Source organism: Zea mays, chromosome 1 (genome assembly GCF_902167145.1).
Source record: "Zea mays cultivar B73 chromosome 1, Zm-B73-REFERENCE-NAM-5.0, whole genome shotgun sequence".
In the NCBI taxonomy this organism is placed as follows: domain Eukaryota; kingdom Viridiplantae; phylum Streptophyta; class Magnoliopsida; order Poales; family Poaceae; genus Zea; species Zea mays.
Window position 1 is genome coordinate 166,373,259 of NC_050096.1, and position 23,178 is coordinate 166,396,436.

The following is a 23,178-nucleotide window of genomic DNA, read 5'->3' on the forward strand; positions in this document are numbered from 1 at the left end:
TAGGATAACAAAAAATGTGCATTGAAAGGAAATGGATTGACATACGCGAGGTTTATGGAATCGTGACAAATGACCTCATTTCTTAGAGCGGTTACTTTTCTTCTAAATTTCTATTTCGTTGTGTAAATGTCTGTGTCGTAAATATCTTATACATATGACGTAAATGATAGGAACCCAATACACACTGGATTAAGTAACGAGATAATGCATAAAATCAATAAATCGATTGCGTAAAATGTGAATAGGAATATCATAAGCAGACAATAGATGGAAGCGGAGCCATGAACGGAAATATATGTCGTAAAAATCTATTGACGTTGGCATAAATATGTATACAAAATATCATAAAAACAGGGTCATCGCTCGCGTCTAGGTGATCCGGCGACGCCACACGCGCCTCCTGGACACGCCGACGCTCGCGGATGTTGTCGAACGCAAAGCGGAGCAGCACGTCCCTACAGGTCCACCACCGCCGTGCCCTGTGGCCCTCGCTTGCTCAACTCCTCCATCAGTGGTAGCAGCTCACTGTGCACCGGGCGCTTGACGGTAGCCGCCGAGAACTAGACGAATCGCGTCGAGTGCATCTCGACGTCGACGGCCTTCCATTGCGCGTGCCATGAGCCGCCGTCGTGCGGTCTCCGTCGCTCGCGCCTCGGGCAGTCGTCGCCGCCACTGTCGATCGTACCACAGGAGGTCGACCACCGCCGCTCGTGCATTAGGCGTAGGCGATCATGACCGTTGTGGCGCTCGCGTCTCGAGCGATGCTCACCGACGTCACCTGCCGCTCGCCGATGTCGCACCTCTGGCCGCCCCTCGCGTCTCACGTCGATGCTCGCGCCTTGGGACACCGTCGTCAACGTCCGCTCGCTGCAGCTCGCGCCTCATGCAATCGCAACTGCCGCCAGAAATCAAAACCCTAATCCCTAGGGTCTGGCCTGCTTTTATAGACGCCCGAGACCTGTGTCGTTTGAGGTGGTGCGGTTGAACCGGATGGTAGCATCGGGTCAGAGCTTTCATCCAGCTATTGGAACCTCAGGGCTCTAAATATCAATATATATATATCCTTTATAGTGTTTTTTAAATTATTAGTATATACATATTTACAATACCGATCCTTTTGTATAACATAAAAGAACATGAATATAACATGAGATACAGCGGTTAGCAGGGCTCACTCTGCAGAATGATTTAAAGCTTCAGAAGGAGGGAAAAAAAAGGAAAACAATGTAAGCAGGAGTGGAGTTGAAGAATATAGAATCAGTCATTTTTTTTTTTCTTCTTGTTGTCCGTTCGATGTCGGCATCTAGGTTTGGCAATAGATTCGAAGGACCGGATCATCTGACGGAGAAGATCGATAACTCATATGTAGTTAGTTAATTGCGGTGATAGCGCCCCCCCCCCCCCCCCCCCCCCCCCCCCCCGGCAAAACTATGCAGATGGCGAGTCTCATGAACGCACAGTAGCCAGTAATAAACAAACCACATGCAGCAACAAGGCTTTCGTCTTCGCACGTACCATGCAAGTACACATGGCAGCGCAGAGGCTTTCAGCCTGTCACAGACCATGAACCTTGCTTTGCTTTGCTTTCGACACATGGTGCTGACTCCGCTCGAGTCTCGACCCTACGTTGTGCTGCATCAGGAATCTCTCGCCCTGCATCATTTTAGTATCTGTGGGGGTACCATGATGATGCCGTTTCTCTGCATCCTCTTTCTTTACGCCGTACCGTACCTGTTTGTGTTCTCTGACTGGAGATCGACGAGCAACAAACAGCTGCAGCTGCACACAACACATATCGCGTGATTGGTTGGCGGCAGCCTAGCCTCCTGGCTCACGAGGGCCTGCATCGGTTCGAACGCGCGCATCTCACTTTCCCGCTGATGCAGCCGAATGCACGGTGACCTAATCCTGAGCTGCACCCGCGTATACAAATTCGAACCGTGACATGCAGTTTACCAATCAAGTGCTCATCGACGGTCAATGCATCTGGCGGTTCTGGATGTGGCCAACCGAGCAACCAATCAGCCGGATACAAACAGCCCAGCCCAGCCCGGCCTCTGCATGCGTACGTAGTATAGATGATACCTACCAGTAGTAGATCTGTGAACCTGTGGATCCAATCCATGAGCATTTGTACTATGCTATTCAGCTAGCATCCAGCAAGCATATATGCATATAGGTCGGGGTCCATGTCCATCCATCCCCGGCCCCCACGCACTTTTGTCGATCGTGTGTCGTGTCCAATCTAATCCAGGCCTGGCAGCTGGGCCTGGGCCGGCCTGCTGGGCATGCGGCAGCTCAATCAGTCAGTCAGTCGATCGATCGGACTCCTCGTTCGTGGTCCTCCCTGGTCGACTTTTTGTGATCTCGACAGCTTAACAGTCCATGAATGAATGAATGAATGGTCTGGACAGTCATGTCAAGTGACAGTCAGACTACTCACAGAGTGAGATTTGGAGATCCCCTTCTCCTTGTCGTCATCCGTGTGTGTGTGTGAGGCTGTGAGCTGGACCACCCTCCTTTCCCGCTCCCGTTGGGCTTAGCTTGTGCTTGTGCTTGCCATGCCTGCTCTCCGGCTTGATCCATGTCGTTTCGAGCTTGCTTGCGTGGCAGCAGATGCAAGGTGCTACTGCTAGAGTGCTAGCTAGCTAGATTGTTCGTTCGTTATTGTTGTTGTCGTCGTCGTCGTCTCGGATCGAATTTTATGAGCTCTGCTCGGCAGCTTCATCCGACTGCATGCGCTAACTGAATTACCAAAGCACATGTCTCTTTCGGTAGCATGTCTAATACTGATTCTTCCTCTAAATGTATGCATGCGTGCATGCACGTATGTACAAGGGATGGATGAACCCGTGGGGAGAGTGGGGCTCAAGCTCCCCTACCGCTCGTGATTCATAGCCTCTTAAAAAAGCTTCCTCTAAGGGCAACAACTAATATGCAATCAGACCGTATGTGCAAGCGAGTCTCTTAATCCGTTAGATCATGATCTAACTGTAGGTATGATTGTGGTTTGTTAGGTGGTTTTCTATAAATCTACAGCTCGTGGTGGAAAGGTTTAAGTGTTAAATGTGATATATAATTACATCATAATCTAACGAACCAGGAACCTCGCTTGCACGCTTGCATTTATGACATTCATTGTTCATCGATGTTTTAATATAAAACTACTTTAAACTATTACATTTGTCTATTGTAAGCGATTTAGTGAGATTACGGTTTGGTTTAGCTTCTCCTAAATTTTTCTTTGCATCCATCCTTGTATGCATGCGTGCATGCATGAGGCCATTGATTGAAGAGGTGTATGTTAAAAACAAGTATCAACTCATAATACTCCTCTTAATTGAATTGAATCTTCCTTGACATCAATGCATCTCTGGTTGAAATTTCTCAAAAATCCCAAAGGCCCCGTTTGTTTCGTTGGAATTGAATTCCATCTTAATAATTATAATTTAGACAAAACTAATTAAGTTCATATATTTATATATGTAATATATTTGTATATTACCTTAAATCATATGAGAGAGATAGTTATATACTACATTCAGGTTATAACGAAGAAAGTAGAATAGTGTGTTATAAGTTGTACATCAGAAAAATAGCATGTAAATCTATAGAATCAATTTCCATCTCTCAGCCTATGAATTTGAGATAGGCTTATATGATAACTTTGGAAAGTGGTGGAATGTCATATTCTAAAAAAATAGCTTATTCCAATAGTAAGATTTCAATTCCTCAAAATGAAAGGAAACAAACGGGGCCTAAGAGAAAAATCTAAGAAATATGTATGTAAAGATATTACATAAAACTTCTCTAAACCTTGCCAGAAAATAAGGAGAAAATAATCATGAATATTTGAAGTGTGTTTTGAAAAAAAACACTATGTTATTAGTATCCCATTTGAAAACCTTTATGGACAAAAATTGAAGATACAACACCACCAAAACATCCACGTGATGTCGATCGACAAGAGTAATAAACACAAACTCTTCTACGACTCTAACAAGACCAATGAGAACAATGTATGCACACTAATCACTCTTGTTTGCACTAAAAAGGCCACTAATAATCTAGCAAAATCTATCTCTCAAGTCTCTCATTATGCAACAAATCCTTATCACACTAATGATTCCTTATCACATTCTATATGGACTGCTTTTGCTATTAAAAGGAACAAGGGCAAACATGTTGGGCAGTTCATGGGGTATTTATAGCCTTTAACTAGCCAACTAGTCATTACAGTGAAGTTAGGTAGAATTCATCATCGTCACACCGTCTGACGATCACCGTCAGACCATCTCCTAGGGTCGACAAAGACACGACGGTAACTATTGTACCGTTGTGTTGGAAATAGTCATTTGGACAATGTCTTGGGAGTACGGTCCAATGCCCACTAGAAATTCTTTGGTCACTGCATAAAACTTGTCAGGCCCATCCACTTTGGTTGGATGAGGCAAATGTTCACAAGGTAAGATGGACCTATAGCTAAAATAATACCATCATATGCTCTAACGCATGTGTTGTCACCTTTTTTGGCTAAACAGCAAACAAAACCTAGAACCTATGCGCGGCATGTAGGACCTTAGGGTCCTCTATATGGGAGCGCGAACCGTCCGCGATGGGTAGCCAGACCATCCGTGACTACACAGAAAGATGTGCTCTTCCTTTGCAGACGCATGGATCATCCACGTGTGGGCGGTGAACCGTCTGCGATGGCGTAGAGAACTCGGTGAAGAACCAAGGTCTCGCCTCGCAGAAAGGACCCGTGGGGGAGGAAGGATCTTGGTATTGCTTTCGTGCCAGCAGAAGACCCAAAGCTCCTCTAGACGGTGTAGAGACGAAGAGAGGTGAATATTGAGGTTGGGAAACTACGAATAAAGCTAAACTACGACTAGACTACTCGAAGATCTAATCTATACTACTCTATTAAGAACCTAATGTGGACACTTGGTGCTACCACAGCTTCACCCCTCCGCGCTGGCATTCTAGGCCTGCCCACACCACACCGCTCAAAAAATAGTGCATAGCGTGCACTCGAACCTACACCCCCTCTCTAGAAATTTAGGGCTAACCATCAGACCACACGTATCTTAGTTTTGATACTCCATTCGTCCTAGTATATAAGGTGTAACCACCTCTGGTTCGAAGGCCCAGAAATATATTTAATTCTCTCTATACTATTGCATCAATGTACGTATGCATAGAGAGAGCACGCCTTATATTGTGGGGGCAAGGACAAAAAGTGGTTAACAACCATAGCAAAGCACGTGCAACTAGCTAGTGTATAAGATAAAATTGGATTTTGGTTCGATTGTTGGATGATTCAATCGGCCTCACCCCATCATATATATATATATATATATAGTTTATGTATTAGGAGCCCTGGGCTTCTCCTAACTAGAGGAAGCCCTGGTCATGTCTTCCGGTCTGGCTAACCCCGCACCACCTCAACCCGTTGGAACCAAACTACCACCTTCCGATTGACTCAATCCACGGTTCACACCGCGTCGCCATCAAACCCTATCCATACGTCACATCCTCGCCCAGATCCGTCCGCGTCCTCGCCCCCTCTGGACTCGCTGTCACACCCGGTTTTGGAAGGTAAACTGAATGCGAACCATGTACGTGCCAGGATCAGAACTCACGTACACAGCGATTACATAATTGGACATCATCACACAATGCTCGAAATAAATAGCGGAAAGGTACTTTAATTACATCAAGATGTCCAAGACATCCACAGAGTCTAATACATAGCCATAGTGTTCAGCATTAATATCAAAGTGCGGAGAAACGAAACGTAGAAGATAAGCCTACACAGGTAGTTGACTGGGGGTTTGCCACTAAAGTATACTATAACTCGTCGTAGTCCTGGAACCCCTCAAAGTCCTCCATGTTACCAACATCACCTCCTGAGCACTGAGTACAGTGGGGACAACCTGGGGTGGGGTGGTTTATAAAGGAAGGGTGAGTACACATCAACGTACTCACAAATGTCCCGTTTGGCTAAAGTGGACTAGCTGTATGTGGAGTTAAAGTTAAGCAGTTGCTTTTAGTTGGTCAAGTTTAATTATATAAATAGAGCCAAATTTTAGTAATAAACCCGGTTATTACCAAGAGGAAATACCATAGGTCAAAATTATAACCATCATTACTAATCATCATCATAAAAGTAACCAAAGTTCTTCTAATCAAAGAGGATCCCAAGGCTACTCTTAACCATTGAGCACGTCTGATATACCAATTTCTAACACTCTGCAGAGGTCGCACAGTTTACCCACAAGCCGTGATTCCCATTCTGCCCGGGGTTCTAGCCTCCCCATTGATCACTACCAAGGTGACCTAGCAGGGTCTCACTACGTAGCCTTTACAAAGATTCCCCAAAGGTCATAGTCGCCTGTTAGATTTCTCTAGTTTGATAAACACAGTACATCTCCCCAAAGGAAGGGTGACTAACAAAACCAAATCAAAGAACCTCTGCAACCAGCCTCGGCAGAGCAAGTACTATGCTCGGACCCCATTGACGGCCCTACGGTGAAGCCAACTACTCCTCTGGTTCCTCTAATTAATCATCTAAGGGTGTCCCATTCCACCCTCATGGTTGCATTGTTATCCTGGGTTGTCACTTCCCAACAGGTCCTTACGGAGAGGTACTCAGGAAACAGCCTGAGCCCCCTAAAGTAATCACAAGAACCTCATCGGGATAACATCATCGTATCATAAATAATCACATCATGTTCATTGATTAAGTTTAAGCAATAGCATAAGCTAACCATGATTAACCCAAAAAGGTAAACAAGGGTAAGGTAAATACAGACTAGTCAATCCTTAAGTTTCAATAATGTAATGCGAGACAATGAATTAGAAAGTAAAGTAGGACATGATAGGTCTGAGGACACTTGCCTTCACCAGGTTGTTGCTCAGAGGGATCTTCGGCAACACACTCAGGAACCACAAGCTGCTCGTTATCTAAATAAAGTGATCATACATTCAATACATTTGGAAAGTACAAATGAACAGCACATCAAACATGTACAAACATTGGAACACAACTAAAAAAGATGTAGTATTAAATAAAGGAGAATGAGGTCAAGTTATAAAATGAACTAATCCTAATTAGGAGTTGATTACTTTCTAAGTGTTTGGAACATACCTCAAAAGGTAAAGTAGTAATTTAAACAAGAAAGAGATTAAATCATAAGATGGACTAATCTCATTTAGGAATTTGATTATTCTTTAAGTGTTATCCATAATTACATAACCTTATTCTATTCATTTCATTGAGACCTAAAAGTTAAACCAAAAATTAATTCATGTAATGCATGTCACTAATCGCAAAAGATTAAATAAATTTTAACTCCTTGGGCTTTCATTTTATTTATTTCATTAAATAAATAGATTAACATATACATTAATCTTGTATCCTATGTGTAAAATTAAAGTTTACAGACTATAGCTGATCATAATTTATTTGAACAGAGAATAATTTTATGAACATTTTGTAATTTGAACCACTAAATTTGGAGTTCATATGAAAAAGATATGAAATAAACAAATTTGGAAGTTTGAAATATGAAATAAGAGCTAAATCTGTGATTAAATAAAAGCACAGGGGGCAATTTAAAATAAACTAGGGGCCTGTGCGCTAAAACAGAGGACGACGGGTTGATTTCCTAAAAGCCGAGGGTCTCTTAAGTAAAACTAACACGCGAAGGGGTACGGGGTAACTTCAATCGTCGGATCAGAGATCAACAGCCAGGATTAGATCGCGCGGGCGCGCGCGTGGGCTCGGGCGTGCGGACGTGACTTACAGGCGGGGACAGGGCATCAGCGATCCAGGGTGGGCTGACCAGCCGGGCCTAGGGGCAGGGGCACGGGTGAGGGGGAAGAGAGAAGGGCGGTTGGATCTAGATCGGAGGGCTGCGATCAGAACCGCTCTGGTTAAATCTAAACCGCCTGATCTCGGACGGCCGCCCGAGATCTAACGGCTGGGGCAGACATAGGCGCGGTGGCGCCGCTCGGTCCCATGGCGAGAGCTCGCCGGAGACGAGGGGGCTGGCCACGGCAGGGCTCCAGAGGCTTGGGGGCTAGCTCGCGCGCGTTCAGGGCGGTTTGGCGGACTCGGCCATGGGCATCACGCCGGCGCGGGAGCACCAGAGGGCGCTGCACAAGGCGAGGCGGGCTAATGGCGGTGCGGGGCAACTCAGGTGAACAATCGCGCGCTAACCAGGGTAGTAACTGCCAAATTAAGGGCGCGGGCAGGTTGCTCACCTCGAGGGGAAGCACTAGTGTCACGGGGCAACGACGGTGGCGCAAGGACGTGACGGGGCGACGGTGGCGGAACTCCGGCTGCACAGGAAGAACTCCGGTGAGCGCGGACCGGGCAGACTAGAGGGATTAGGGGCGATCCGAGGGGTGTTCCAGGTGGTGGGTGATAGGGCGGAGCTTACCAGGGCAACAGACACGGCGGGGAGTTCCACGGTGACCATGGAACGGGCGGAGGACGTCGGTGGGCGATGGCAGGGCTCTTGTTGCGCGCACAGAGCGAGAGAGAGGGCGTGGTGGTTCGGCTGAGGGCGCAAGTGAGCGAGGGGAGGTGGGCGAGCAGGGCACGGAGCTCAAAAGGGGCACGGGGACGTGGCCAGAGAACGCGCGGACGTGGCGCGTCCAAGGCGAGGGATCGTGGGCGAGAGGTTAGGGACGACTTACAGGTGGGGTCGGCGGGACAAAGAGGGAAGCGAGCGTGTGGGCAAGAGAAACAGCATCGACAGGCCTGGCCCACGGAGCAGCGAGAGAGAGGGGGGAGAGAGGGCGCGCTGGAGTTGGCGCCGACTGGCGGGGCCCGCCTGTGAGGCACCAAGGGCGCGCGGGCACGGGCGTGCGCGCGCAGGCTGGGCTTAGTGGGCCAACTTGGGGTGAATTAGGTTTTCCATTTTCTAGGGAATTTCTAATTGATTTTCCATTTATTTTCTCTAGGGTTTTTAATTCAAATTCAAATCAAGTTTCAATTCAAACCAAATCAACCATGTGTAACAATTCAAAGAATATTTGGGTTTCAATTAACATGATGCAACATTTCATGACTCACATGTTTTGCCAAAAATAAAGTAAATACCCCCTCACTAATTAAGCTAACCCTAACCAAAAGAGAAAGAGAGAGAGAGAGAGAGGAACTAGAGAGAGATGGACACTAGAGTGAGATAGAGAAGGGTAACACCTGAATTTCGGTGATAATGAGAAAGAAATTTTATACCCCCAAATTCAGGGTGTTACAGACCTATCACCCTTAAAAGAATCTCGGCCTCGAGATTCAGGGTTGGCTAGCAAAGAGTTCAGGGTACTTGGCTCTCATATCATCTTCTCTTTCCCAGGTTGCTTCTTCTTCTGAGTGATGGCCCCATTTGACTTTGCACATCCTGATGCTGTTCCTCCGAGTGACCCGATCTGCTGTCTCCAGAATCTACGTTGGCTTCTCAATGTATGTCAGATCTTCCTGAACTTCAAGGTCTTCCGTTGGCAACTGCTCTTCTGGTACTCACAATCATTTCTTCAACTGAGACACGTGAAACACATCGTGCACTGCGGACAAATTTTCTGGTAGGCTGAGTTGATAAGCCACTTCTCCACGTCTTGCTTGAATCTGATACGTCCCGATATAGCGAGGTGCTAGCTTGCCTTTGACTCCAAACCTTTTGGTTCCTCTAATGGGTGACACTTTCAAGTAGACATAGTCTCCCACTTCAAAACTGAGTTCCCTTCTTCTGGTGTCAGCATAGCTTCGCTGCCTGGACTGCGCTGCCTTCAGATTTTCCCGGACCATCCTGATATTCTCTTGGGCTTCAAGCAAAATCTCTGTACCGAATACCTGCCTTTCGTCGGGTTGGTACCAATGCAATGGAGTTTGCAATTCCTCCCATAGAGCGCTTCGAATGGTGACATCTTCAAACTGGCTTGATAGCTGTTGTTGTAGGAGAATTCTGCATACGGTAGCCTCTTGTCCCAACCTAAATTGTCTTGCAAACCACAAGATCTCAACATATCCTCAAAATCTGGTTGGTTCTCTTAGTCTGACCATCTATCTACGGGTGGTAAGTTGAACTGAATTTCAAGTGAGTACCCAAAGCTTCATGTAGCTGCTGCCAAAAGTGAGAGGTAAACTGGGTGCCTCTGTCCGATACTATCTTCTTTCGAATACCATGCAAGCACACAATCTGAGACATGTATAATTCTGCCAACACTGCACTATTATAGGTGGTCTTGACTGGTATGAAATGGGTCGCCTTTGTTAAACGGTCCACTACTACCCAAATGGAGTCGTAACCAACTCGAGTGCGGGGTAGACTGACTATAAAGTCCATCCCTATCTCATCCCATTTCCACTGCGGAATCTGCAACGGCTGCAACAAACCTACAGGTCTCTGATGTTCTGCCTTGATTCTCTGACAACTGTCGCATCTAGCCACATACTCTACTATCTCTCTTTTCATTCCGTACCACCAGAATCTCTTCTTCAGGTCTTGATACATTTTCTCGCTACCAGGGTGTATAGAATATGATGTCTCATGAGCTTCCTTGAGAATCAGTTCCCGGATTGATGTGATGTCGGGAACGCACAGCCTATCCTTGAACCATACCACTCCTTCGGCATCTTCACGGAAATCTGGACCTTTCCCATCGATGATTAGCTACCAGATCTCGTTGATCTTCTCGTCATCCTTCTGGCCTTTCCTGATATCTTGCTCTAGGGTGGGTTCTAGCTCAATTGTCACTCCTTGAGTGTTGTTTAGAAACCCGAGACTCAATCTGTTGAATTCTTTTGCTAGCTCGAACGACATCGGGTGAGCGACCAACATATTGACTTGACTCTTTCTGCTAAGAGCATCTGCAACCACATTTGCTTTGCCTGGGTGATAATGAATCTCCAGCTCATAGTCTTTGATCAATTCTAGCCATCTTCGCTGCCTCATGTTTAACTCTGACTGAGTGAATATGTACTTGAGGCTCTTGTGGTCCGTGTAGATATCACACTTCTACCCATAAAGATAATGTCTCCAGGTCTTCAGTGCATGAACCACTGTTGCTAGCTCCAGATCATGAGTGGGGTAATTCTTCTCATGAACTTTCAATTGTCGGGACGAGTATGCCACTACTTTCCCTTCCTACATTAACACACATCCCAGTCTGGTGTACGAAGCATCGGAATATACTGAGAATGGCTTGTGAACATCTGGCAGAACCAATACTGGTGTTGTTGTCAACTTCTACTTCAACATCTCAAATAATTCTTGGCACGCTGGGGTCCACTTGAACTCAACCTTCTTTGCTAGCAAGGCTGTCATTGGTCTGGCAATCTTTGAGAAACCTTCAATGAAACACCGATAATAATCAGCCATTCCAATGAAACTCTTGATTCCTCGGACATCTTTTGGTGCTTTCCAGTCCAGAATCATTGCTACCTTCTTTGGATCCATAGCTAGTCCATCTCAGTTTATTATGTGACCCAAGAATAGAACTTCGCTGATCCAGAACTCGCACTTGCTAAGCTTGGCATACAACTGGCAATCTCGTAGCCTCTGAAGTACTTTCCTCAAATGTTCCTCATGCTCTTGCTCATTCTGGGAATATACGAGAATATCATCAATGAACACTACTACGAACTTGTCGAGGTAGTCCATGAACACACTGTTCATCAGGTACATGAAGTAAGCTGGCGCATTCGTCAAGCCGAATGACATAACCATGAACTCATATAACCCATACTTGGTGATGAATGCGGTCTTTGATATATCTGAAGGTCGAATTCTGAGCTGATGGCAACCTGACCTCAGATTTATCTTTGAGAACACACTGGCTCCTCTCAACTGATCAAATAAGTCTTCAATTCGAGGCAGAGGATACTTGTTCTTGACATGACCTCATTCAAAGCTCTGTAATCAATGCACATCCTCTTTGTACCATCCTTCTTCTCCACAAATAACACTGGGGCTGCCCAAGGTGAGGTACTTGGTCTGATATAACCTTTCTCCAACAACTCATAAATTTGCTTCTTCAGTTCCACCAACTCTGGTCCGGACACTCGATAGGCCCTCTTGGAAATAGGGGCGGTGCCTGGAATAAGCTCTATGGCAAATTCAACTTTCCTTTCAGGTGGCATGCCTGGTAACTCTTCAGGGAATACATCGGGGAATTATGACACAATCCTAATTACCTCAATCGGATTGGACTCCTTGTCATCTACTGTTAAATGGTGACATGCTCCTTCTTCTAGTTCAGGTAAGTACAACTTGGTTACTACTTCCTTTCCGGATGGGGACACCAACTTAACTGTTCTCTTATCACAACTGATAGTGGCTTGATTTCTGTGTAGCCAATTCATCCCTAGGATGACATCTAACCCTTGAGTTCCCATTACTACTAGGTTAGCGGAGAAGTCTATCCCCTTATTTCAATCCTTAGATTCGGGCAAATCCTATCGGACTGAACTTTTCCCCCAACTGAATTAACTCTTAAAGGCGAGATCATTGGTTCTATGGGGATGTTATGTGATTCTACCCAAGATGTAGAAATAAAAGAATGTGTGGCACCAGTATCAAATAATACTTTTGCTGGGTAGGATTCGACTGGAAACATACCTATTGCCACGTCCTGAGCATCCTGGATTGCTTCGGCCTCCAGGTGATTCACCTTTCCACGGTTGTAGGCCTGACCACGGACTCCTGGTGCTTGCTGTGGCACTCCTTGTCTTGCAAGGGCATTGACTGCTGGTGGTTGCTGAGCTGCTTTCTTTGGACAGTTCTTCGCCCAGTGGTTTTGCTCTCCATAGTAGAAGCATGCACGACCTCCTACTTGCACTAGGGCTGCTTGGCCATTTTGGTTGGGTGTCAGGGCAGGAAGGCGAGCTGTCTGGTTGTTCTAACGCTGATACTGATTTCCTCCAGGTTGGGTGCTCTGACGGTATTGCTGCTGCTGCTGAGGAAACTGCCTCTAATACTGGTGCTGGTGACCTTGCTTGAATTGTTGGGGTGAGTTGCCTGAGTAGCGGGGATGGCTGCTACTCCCGGCCTGAGGTCCACCAATCTTGCGCTTCCTATCCTCCATCTCCCGACGCTTACTTTCAGTCATGATTGCCCTGTCAATCAAATACTAGAAGGTGAGGAAAGTGTGGTTCATGAGCTGGTAGTGGAGGGGATCAACCAATACTCTCAGAAAGTGGTACTGCCTCTTGGCATCCGTGTTGACGTCTTCTAGGGCGTAATGTAACAACTGTAAAAACTTATCCCTGTACTCACTGACGGACATGGGACCTTGCTTCAGAGCGAGAAACTCCTCCTTCCTCACTATCATCAGTCCCTCAGGCACATGGTAGCAACAGAAGTTGTCCCTAAAGTCCTCCCAAGTGATGGCTTCAGGATTGGCATGGGTGGCGAGGTAAGACTCCCACCAAGACTGTGCCGCTCCCCTCAGCTGTCGGGGACCATACAACACCTTCTCACAGTCGTTGCACTGAGCAGTGTGCAACTCACGCTCCACGGTACGCAGCCAATCTTCTGCGTCCATGGGATCAGCAGAGTGGGCAAAGACAGGGGGATGGCCTCTCGTGAACTCTGCCCGCTTGTCTTTGGGCACTTATGGCATCTGAACTTGCACTGGAGGCTGAGGTGGGGGTGGCTGCTGCTGCACCTGCTGCATCGCTGCTAAGGTCTGACCAATTGCCTGAACTGCCTGAGTTTGCATCATGAACATCTGCTCGACTGTCATCGGGGGTGGCGATGGCAACTACTGTTGTTGGGCTACATCCTCCTGGGGTGCCTGTTGTTTTGGCTGAGCACGCCTCGCACCTCTGCGCCTGTTCTAAGACATCTGTAGAAACCACACACATATCAAATCTGACTTTGCAGTCTTTCAGCATAAGAAAAGATATACGGAAATCTTCATAGCATTGAACAAAAGATCATCTTCACTGACAACCTCTCAGATAAAGAGGAAAGTGGAAATAAATGGATTACCCAACTAAATAACTGACTTTATTAATAACTACACCAAGTTGCAAGGAATACCCACACCTTGGTGACAATCATTACAAAGATCCAACTTCATTACATGTCCATCATAACAAGCATTCCAACATATGATAAGCAAACTAACTCTAACTAAAACTGACTAAACTAAGACACTGAATTAAGCATTATTACAGACTCTGACTCTGTCGATCTATGGATCTAAATCTATCTAGGTCCTGCAGTCTGGGGTACCATAGTCGAAGCGACCACGGGGCGGTGAGCGGTAAGGGTGATGAATACCGACAGGGGTGGGAGAACCACCATCCAGATAGTGGCGTGCTGCGCACTCAGCACGCAATTCCGCAACCTCCACCCAACCCTTTCCCAACTCGTTAAGGGCATGGTCCAACTCTGTGTTGAGCACGGCGACCAGGTTGACCATGTTGTCCAGCCTGGGATTGCCCTCACCAACGGGCGAGACAATCACACCTCCAGCACTGCCGGTCGAATGGCGAGGGTAGTACTTTAGGTCAAGGCTGTCAGCTACCCCACTGAACAACGAGCAATACTAAGAAAGTGCCCGTCGTGCTACATCTTGCATGGCTACCTCGGCAGTATCCCTCTCAGTGATAGAATAGTGCTCTAAGAAGGCCTCTGCACCCCGGAGATCATCGTCCGAACGGCGCACCAAGCAAGTAGCCTCCCACTGGTCTGGGTATAAACCGCAACGATGCTGGTAGACTACACAACGGTACTTGATGGACCAAGTGTGTCGGTCGAAGGCCCAACGCAACAGGGTGTCGAGAGCGTCGTGGAAGTGACACCCGAGAGCAGCGTCACGAGTGATGGGTCTAGTGATCCACCCCTCCGGCTTCGGCTCCTCCAAGCGCTCCATGTCGTGGCTCGAACTGCCACCGACGTCGTTGTCGTCTCCGTCTCCGTTAGGGTCTCCTGCAGCAGCCGAGATGCCCTGAGGTGGTGCAGGGGCATCTTTGGCTGGGGTGTAGGGGAAGGCGGCCTCTCGGACTCCACCTCCTGCTGAGGCGAGGGGGAAAAGTCTTGCTGCTCCTGCTCCTGCTCCCGGCGTCGGCGCTCCTGCTCCTCGTGCAGGCGACGCTGCAGTCTCTCCAAGTGACTGGACTGACCTGGCACCGTACGACGCAATGGACGCTCCGCCAGGCAAGAAGGCAAAAAGGGGATCACAGACTTACGTGCAGTGCACCTGATACGGGCCATCTACAAAAGACATCGTAAGCACAAGAGTAAGAGTAGAACTTCGAGACCAGAAAGCAAACAGAAAGAAAAGTGAGACAAAACTTTTGAGATAAGTAAATAACATAGAGTTGGTCAAGATGACCAACTTTTGAAAAGACTCTAAGGTCAAGGTAAGAATAAGGGTCTATAGTCCTTAGGTCGACCATTCTAGTCTAGGTTAGCGGTCCTACAGTCAGCAAGGCTTTGATACCACTTATGTCACACCCGGTTTTGGAAGGTAAACCGAATGCGAACCATGTACGTGCCAGGATCAGAACTCACGTACACATCGATTACATAACTGGACATCATCACACAATGCTCGAAATACATAGCGGAAAGGTACTTTAATGACATCAAGATATCCAAGACATCCACAGAGTCTAGTACATAACCATAGTGTTCAACATTAATATCAAAGTGCGGAGAAACAAAACGTAGAAGATAAGCCTACACGAGCAGCTGACTGGGGGTTTGCCACTAAAGTAAACTAGAGCTCGTCGTAGTCCTGGAACTCCTCAAAGTCCTCCATGTTACCAACATCACCTTCTGAGCACTGAGTACAGTGGGGACAACCTAGGGTGGGGTGGTTTGTAAAGCAAGGGTGAGTACACATCAATGTACTCAGCAAATGTCCCGTTTGGCTAAAGTGGACTAGCTGTATGTGGAGTTAAAGTTAAGTGGTTGCTTTTAGTTGGTCAAGTTTTATTATATACATAGAGCCAAATTTTAGTAATAAACCCAATTCTTACCCAGGAGTACTCCCTCCAAGAGGAAATACCAGATATCAAAATTATAACCATCATTGCCAATCATCATCATAAAACTAACCAAAGTTCTTCTAATCAAAGAGGATCCCAAGGCTGCTCTTAACCGTGAGCACGGCTGATATACCAGTTTCTAACACTCTGCAGAGGTCGCACACTTTACCCACAAGTCGTGATTCCCATTCTGCCTGGGGTTCTAGCCTCCCCATTGATCACTACTAAGGTGACCTAGCAGGGTCTCACTATGTAGCCTTTACAAAGATTTCCCAGAGGTCATAGTCGCTCGTTAGGTTTCTCCAATTTGATAAACACAGTACATCTCCCCAAAGGAAGGGTGACTAACAAAACCAAATCAAAGAACCTCTGCAACTAGCCTCGGCAGAGCAAGTATTGTGCCCGGACCCCATTGACGGCCCTACGACGAAGCCAACTACTCCTCTGCTTCCTCTAATTAATCAGCTAAGGGTGTCCCATTCCACCTTCATGGTTTCACTGTTATCCCGGGTTGTCACTCCCCAACAGGTCCTTACGGAGAGGTACTCAGGAAACAGTCTGAGCCCCCTAAAGTAATCACAAGAACCTCATTGGGATAACATCATCGTATCATAAATAATCACATCATGTTCATTGATTAAGTTTAAGCAATAACATAATCTAACCATGATTAACTCAAAAAGGTAAACAAGGGTAAAGTAAATACAGACTAGTCAATCCTTAAGTTTCAATAATGTAATGCGGGACAGTGAATTAGAAACTAAAGTAGGACATGATAGGTCTGAGGACACTTGCCTTCACCAGGTTGTTGCTCAGAGGGATCTTCGGCAACACACTCAGGAACCACGAGCTGCTCGTTGTCTAAATAAAGCGATCATACATTCAATACATTTGTAAAGTACAAATGAACAGCACATCAAACATGTACAAACATTGGAACACAACTCAAAAAGATGTAGTATTAAATAAAGGAGAATGAGGTCAAGTTATAAAATGAACTAATCCTAATTAGGAGTTGATTACTTTCTAAGTGTTTGGAACATACCTCAAAAGGTAAAGTAGTAATTTAAACAAGAAAGAGATTAAATCATAAGATGGACTAATGTCATTTAGGAATTTGATTATTCTTTAAGTGTTATCCATAATTACATAACCTTATTCTATTCATTTCATTGAGACCTAAAAGTTAAACCAAAAATGAATTCATGTAATGCATGTCACTAATCTCACAAGATTAAATATATTTTAACTCCTAGGGCTTTCATTTTTTTTATTTCATTAAATAAATAGATTAACATGTACATTAATCTTGTATCCTATGTGTAAAATTAAAGTTTACAGACTATAGCTGATCATAATTTATTTGAACAGAGAATAATTTTATGAACATTTTGCAATTTGAACCACTAAATTTAGAGTTCATATGAAAAAGATATGAAATAAACAAATTTTGAAGTTTGAAATATGAAATAAGGGTTAAATCTGTGATTAAATAAAAGCATAGGGGGCAATTTAAAATAAACCAGGGGCCTGCGCGCTAAAACAGAGGATAGCGGGTTGAATTCCTAAAAGTCGAGGGTCTCTTAAGTAAAACTCACACGCGAAGGGGTACGAGGTAACTTCAACCGTCGAATCAGAGATCAACGGCCAGGATTAGATCGCGCGGGCACGCACGCGGACGCGACTGATTGGCGGGGACAGGGCGTCAGCGAGCCAGGGCGAGCTGACCAGCCGGGTCCAGGGGCAGGGGCGCGGGTGAGGGGGAAGAGAGAAGGGCGGTTGGATCTGGATCAGAGGGCTGTGATTAGATCCGCTCTGGTTAAATCTAAACCGCCCGATCTTGGATGGACGCCCGAGATCTAACGGCTGGGGGCAGACACAGGCGTGATGGCGCTGCTCGGTCTCGTGGCGAGAGCTCGCTGGAGACGAGGGGGCTGACCACGGCGAGGCTCTAGAGGTTTTGGGGCTAGCTCGGGCGCGTTCAGGGCGGTCTGGCGGACTCGACCATGGGCATCACGCCGGCGTGGGAGCACCAGAGGGCGCTGCACACGACGAGGCAGGCTAATGGGGGCTCGGGGCAACTCCGGTGAACAATCACGCGCTAACCAGGGCAGTAACAACCAATTTATGGGCGCGGGCAGGTTGCTCACCTCGAGGGGAAGTGCTGGAGTCACGGGGCAACGACGGAGGCGCAAGGACACAACGCGGTGACGGTGGCGGAGCTCCGGCTGCACAGGAAGAACTCCGGTGAGCATGGACCAGGCAGACTAGAGGGATTAGGGGTGAACCGAGGGGTGTTCCAGGTGGCGGGTGATAGGGCGGAGCTTACCGGGGCAACAGGCACGGCGGGGAGTTCCACGGCGACCGTGGAACGGGCGGTGGACGTCAGTGGGCGGTGGCAGGGCTCTAGTCGCGCGTGCAGAGCGAGAAGGAGGGCGAGGTGGTTCGGCTGAGGGCGCAAGTGAGCGAGGGGAGGTGGGCGAGTAGGGAGCGGGGCTCAAAAGGGGTGCGGGCGTGGGGACGTGGCCGGAGAACGCGCGGACGTGGGCGCGTCCACGGCGGGGTATCGTGGGCGAGAGGTTACGGACGACTGACATGTGGGGTCGGCGGGACAGAGAGGGAAGCGAGCGCGGGGGCGAGAGAAACTGCGCCGGCAGGCCTGGCCCACGGGGCAGCGAGAGAGAGAGGGGGAGAGAGGGTGCGCTGGAGTTGGCGCCGACAGGCGGGACCCGCCTGTCAGGCACCGAGGGCGAGCGAGCGCGGGCGCGGGGGTTTGGCTTAGTGGGCCGACTTGGGCTGAATTAGGTTTTCCATTTTCCAGGGAATTTCTAATTGCTTTTCCATTTATTTTCTCTAGGGTTTTTAATTCAAATTCAAATGAAGTTTCAAATTCAAACCAAATCAACCATGTGCAACAATTCAAAGAATATTTGGGGTTCAACATGATGCAACATTTCATGACTCACATGTTTTGCCAAAAATAAAGTAAATACTCCCTCACTAATTAAGCTAACCCTAACCAAAAGAGAAAGAGAGAGAGAGGAACTAGAGAGAGATGGACACTTGAGTGAGATAGAGAAGGGTAACACCTGAATTTGGGTGATAATGAGAAAGAAATTTTATACCCCCAAATTCAGGGTGTTACACTCGCCGAGTCACTAGGCACCGTGAAAGTCGCCTAGAGGGGGGGTGAATAGGCAAATCTAAAATTTACAAACTTAAAGCACAACTACAAGCCGGGGTTAGCGTTAGAAATATAAACGAGTCCGAAAGAGAGGGCGAAAACAAATCACAAGCAAATAAGAGCGGATGACGCAGATATTTGTTTTACCGAGGTTCGGTTCTTGCAAACCTACTCCCCGTTGAGGTGGTCACAAAGACCGGGTCTCTTTCAACCCTTTCCCTCTCTCAAATGGTCACTTAGACCGAGTGAGCCTTTCTCTTCAATCAAATGGGACACTAAGTCCACTACAAGGACCACCACAACTTGGTGTCTCTTGTTTTGATTACATGTGAATTGAGCACAAGAATTGGAGGAAGAAGAAAAGCAATCCAAGCGCAAGAGCTCATATGAACACAAATGTCTCTCTCTCTAGTCACTAATTTCTTTGGAGTGATTCCGAACTTGGGAGAGGATTTGATCTCTTTTGTTTGTGTCTTGTATTGAATGCTATAGCTCTTGTATGAGGTTTGAAGGCTGAAAACTTGGATGCAATGAATGGTGGGTGGTTGGGGTATTTATAGCCCCAACCACCAAAAGAGCTGTTGGTGGAGGCTGCTGTCGCATGGCGCACCGGACAGTCCGGTGCGCCAGCCACGTCACCCGACCGTTGGATTCTGACAGTTGGAGCTTCTGACATCTGGGCCACCGGACTGTCCGGTGGTGCACCGGACAGTCACTGTTCACTGTCCGGTGCACCTTCTGGCTCTGCTCTGACTTCTGCGTGCACTGTAGCGCATTAACTGCTCGTTGCAGACGACCGTTGGCGCTGTGTAGCCGTTACTCCGCTGGCACACCGGACAGTCCGATGAATTATAGCGGAGCGGCTCCCAGAATTCTAAAGGTGGCAAGTTTGGAGTCGGGTCCGGTGCGCCAGACCAGGGCACACTTTGGTTGTCTTTTGCTCTCTTTGTTTGTACCCTTTCTTGGTCTTTTTATTGGTTTGTTGTGAACCTTTGGCACCTGTAAAACTTATAATCTAGAGCAAACTAGTTAGTCCAATTATTTGTGTTGGGCAATTCCGTCACACCCGATTTTAGAAGGCAAACCGAATGCGAACCATGTACGTGCCAGGATCAGCAATTCACGTACACAACAGTTACATAACATGGACATCATCACACAGTGCTCAAATAGTATTAAAAAAGGGAAATAATAGTCGATTACATCATATGTCTGAGACATCCACATAGTCTTTACAATAATCAAAGTGCGGAAAAGAAACGTAGATAAACCCGGCCTTCACAGGCAGCCGACTGGGGGTTGCTGCTAACCCACGCCTAGAACTCATCGTAATCTTGGAACTCCTGGTGGTCTCCTTCCATAACTTCATCTTCTCCTGAGCAGGGGTTGCAATGCTGACAACCTGGGGATGGGGGGAGGTTTGGTGTGTAGAGCAAGGGTGAGTACACATCAACATACTCAGCAAGTATCCTGTTTGGCTGTAGTGGACTAGCTTTATGTGGGGGGTAAGTCAAGCAGTTGCTTTTAGTTGGTCAGATTATTATTACTAGTAGAGAAAGCCAAGTTTTAGAATTAACCCACGTTATTAACCCAAACGTACTCCTTTCCAAATGGAAAGAGTACCACTTACCATTACCAGAGCCAGATCCAAAAGCATCAATCTCATTGCCACCTACAATCCGAACATCTCTGATCAAGTACCACTAATCACTGGAGCTCCCTTGGCCGCTCATAACCGTGAGCACGACTGATATATCAGTTTCAAACACTCTGCAGAGGTTGTGCACTTTACCCACAAGCCGTGATTCCCTTTCTGCCCGTAGACCATGACTCTCCATTGATCACTACCAAGGTGACCCAGCAGGGCATCACTACGTAGCCTTTACAAAGATTCCCTGGGGTTGTAGCCGCCCGTTAGGTTTCCTAAATGCACTGCACTCCTCCCAAAGGGGCGAACCCAAACTTGGCAGAGCGAGCCGCATACACCGAGCCTCATTGACGGCAGGACGGCTAAGCGAACTACACCCCGGTTCCTCAAATTATTCAGCTAAGGGCATCCCATTCCACCCTCATGGTTGCACTCTTTTCCCGGGCGGTCATCCAACGAACAGGTCCTTACGGAGAGGCACTCGAGAAACCGCTCGAGCCCCCTTGAATACCACAAGTATAACATCATAATAAAGGAGGGGGAAACAGCGTATCATTGATAATTCTCATCATGTTCATTGATTAGAGTTGAGCAGTAGCATAAAGCTAAACAATAATAATCCAACCCAGATAGGTAAACAAGGACATGGATAACAAAAGCTAGTCAATCCTTAGGTATAAATGTGAAATGTGGGAGGTGAATTAGAGAATGTATAGGACAGAGATAGGTCAAGGGATACTTGCCTCCACCAACCGACTGCTGCTCAGGGGCTTCTCCTGCGAGTTCTTCGGACTCCACAACCAGATCATTCTCTATGCGAGCGCAAACATACATACATCCACACATTTAATACAAAAGAACAATACGCCATACAATAGAATTCAATAAATAAACAGACGTTCCATGCGGGCTCGCAATTACGGTTAAGAGAGAAAGAGAAAAAGACAGACAAGAAACGATCACATTACATTATTATAAATTAAACCACTCACTTACTAGAAGGGCATTAATTTGGACACTACGTTTAGCATAAAGTGAAGTCATGTTTCATGTTTAATCATTATAAGCAAATGAAGATAAATTAAAAGGATCGTCGCGTGGCGAGACGCGCGACATGACACTTTAGACCGAATTAGGAAATCAACGACTCGTCGCGCGACAGAGCGCACAATGAGACACTTGCATTAATTATAAAGAGACGTTAAGCATCGCGCGACGAAACACACGACGTCATACGTCATCCGAACTGAATTTAAAGTGGAACGTCGTGCAACTGGACACACTATGTCACACATTAAACAACCTGAATTCAGAATGAATCGTCGCGCGACGAAGCGCGCGACGCAGCATATTAATAGAATCTGAAATTAGACAAATCCGTCGCGCGACGAAGTGCGCGACGCAGCACGCTAACTAACAGAGTTTGAAATTAATTAAAAAAACAAGGATAATCACCGCGCGCGTGGGGTTGCACACGCGGGAACGCGTTGGGGGTAAATGGGGGAGCGCGAGGCCACGCCGAGACCACGCGAGCCGCGCCGGGGCCGGGACGCCGCGCGCAAGGGGCCGCAGGGGACCGCGCGCCGGGGGCAGTGCGTCGGGAGGGGGGGCGGGAACGCCGCGCCGGGGGCGAGGAACACCGTGCCGGGGGCCGGAGACGCCGCGCCGGGGGCCGGGTCCGCGCGCCGGGGGCGGGAACGCCGCGCCGGGGGCAGGGGACCACGCCGGGGGCCGGGTCCGCGCGCCGGGGGCGGGAACAGGGGCGGGGGCGAGCCACGCCGCCGCGGGGAAGCAGGGGCGGGTGGGCCGCGCCGCTGGGGAGGGGCAGGGGCGAGCGCCGCCGCGGGGGAGCAGGGGCGGGCGCCGCCGCGGGGAAGCAGGGGCGAGCCGCGCCGGGGGCGCAGGGGCGAGCCGCGCCGGGGAGGGGCAGGGACGGGCCGCCGCTTAGGCGAGCAGGGGCGGGGTCGCGCCGGGGCGCAGGGGCGAGCCGTGCCGGGGGCAGGGGCGCGCGCGCAGAGGAGAAGGGGAGGGAACACGCAAGGGAGAGAAGGGGAGAGAGAGGGAGAGAGAGAGAGAGGAGAAGGGAGGGGAGGGGAGCTCACCTCGGGGATCCAACTCCAGTGATAACCGTCTCCAAAACCTAGGGCACCACGGGAGTGAGAGAGATGGGAGAGAGAGGTTGCTTCGCAGGAGAAATCAAATGAGGCAAATGGATCTAGGGGAGGGGGCGCGCGGGCCAGACCGGGCTGGGCTGGGATGGGTCACATCACAGATCAAAACCCACGACACGCACGACCATTAAACGGACTCCAATCGCGAACCGAAAACCGAAAC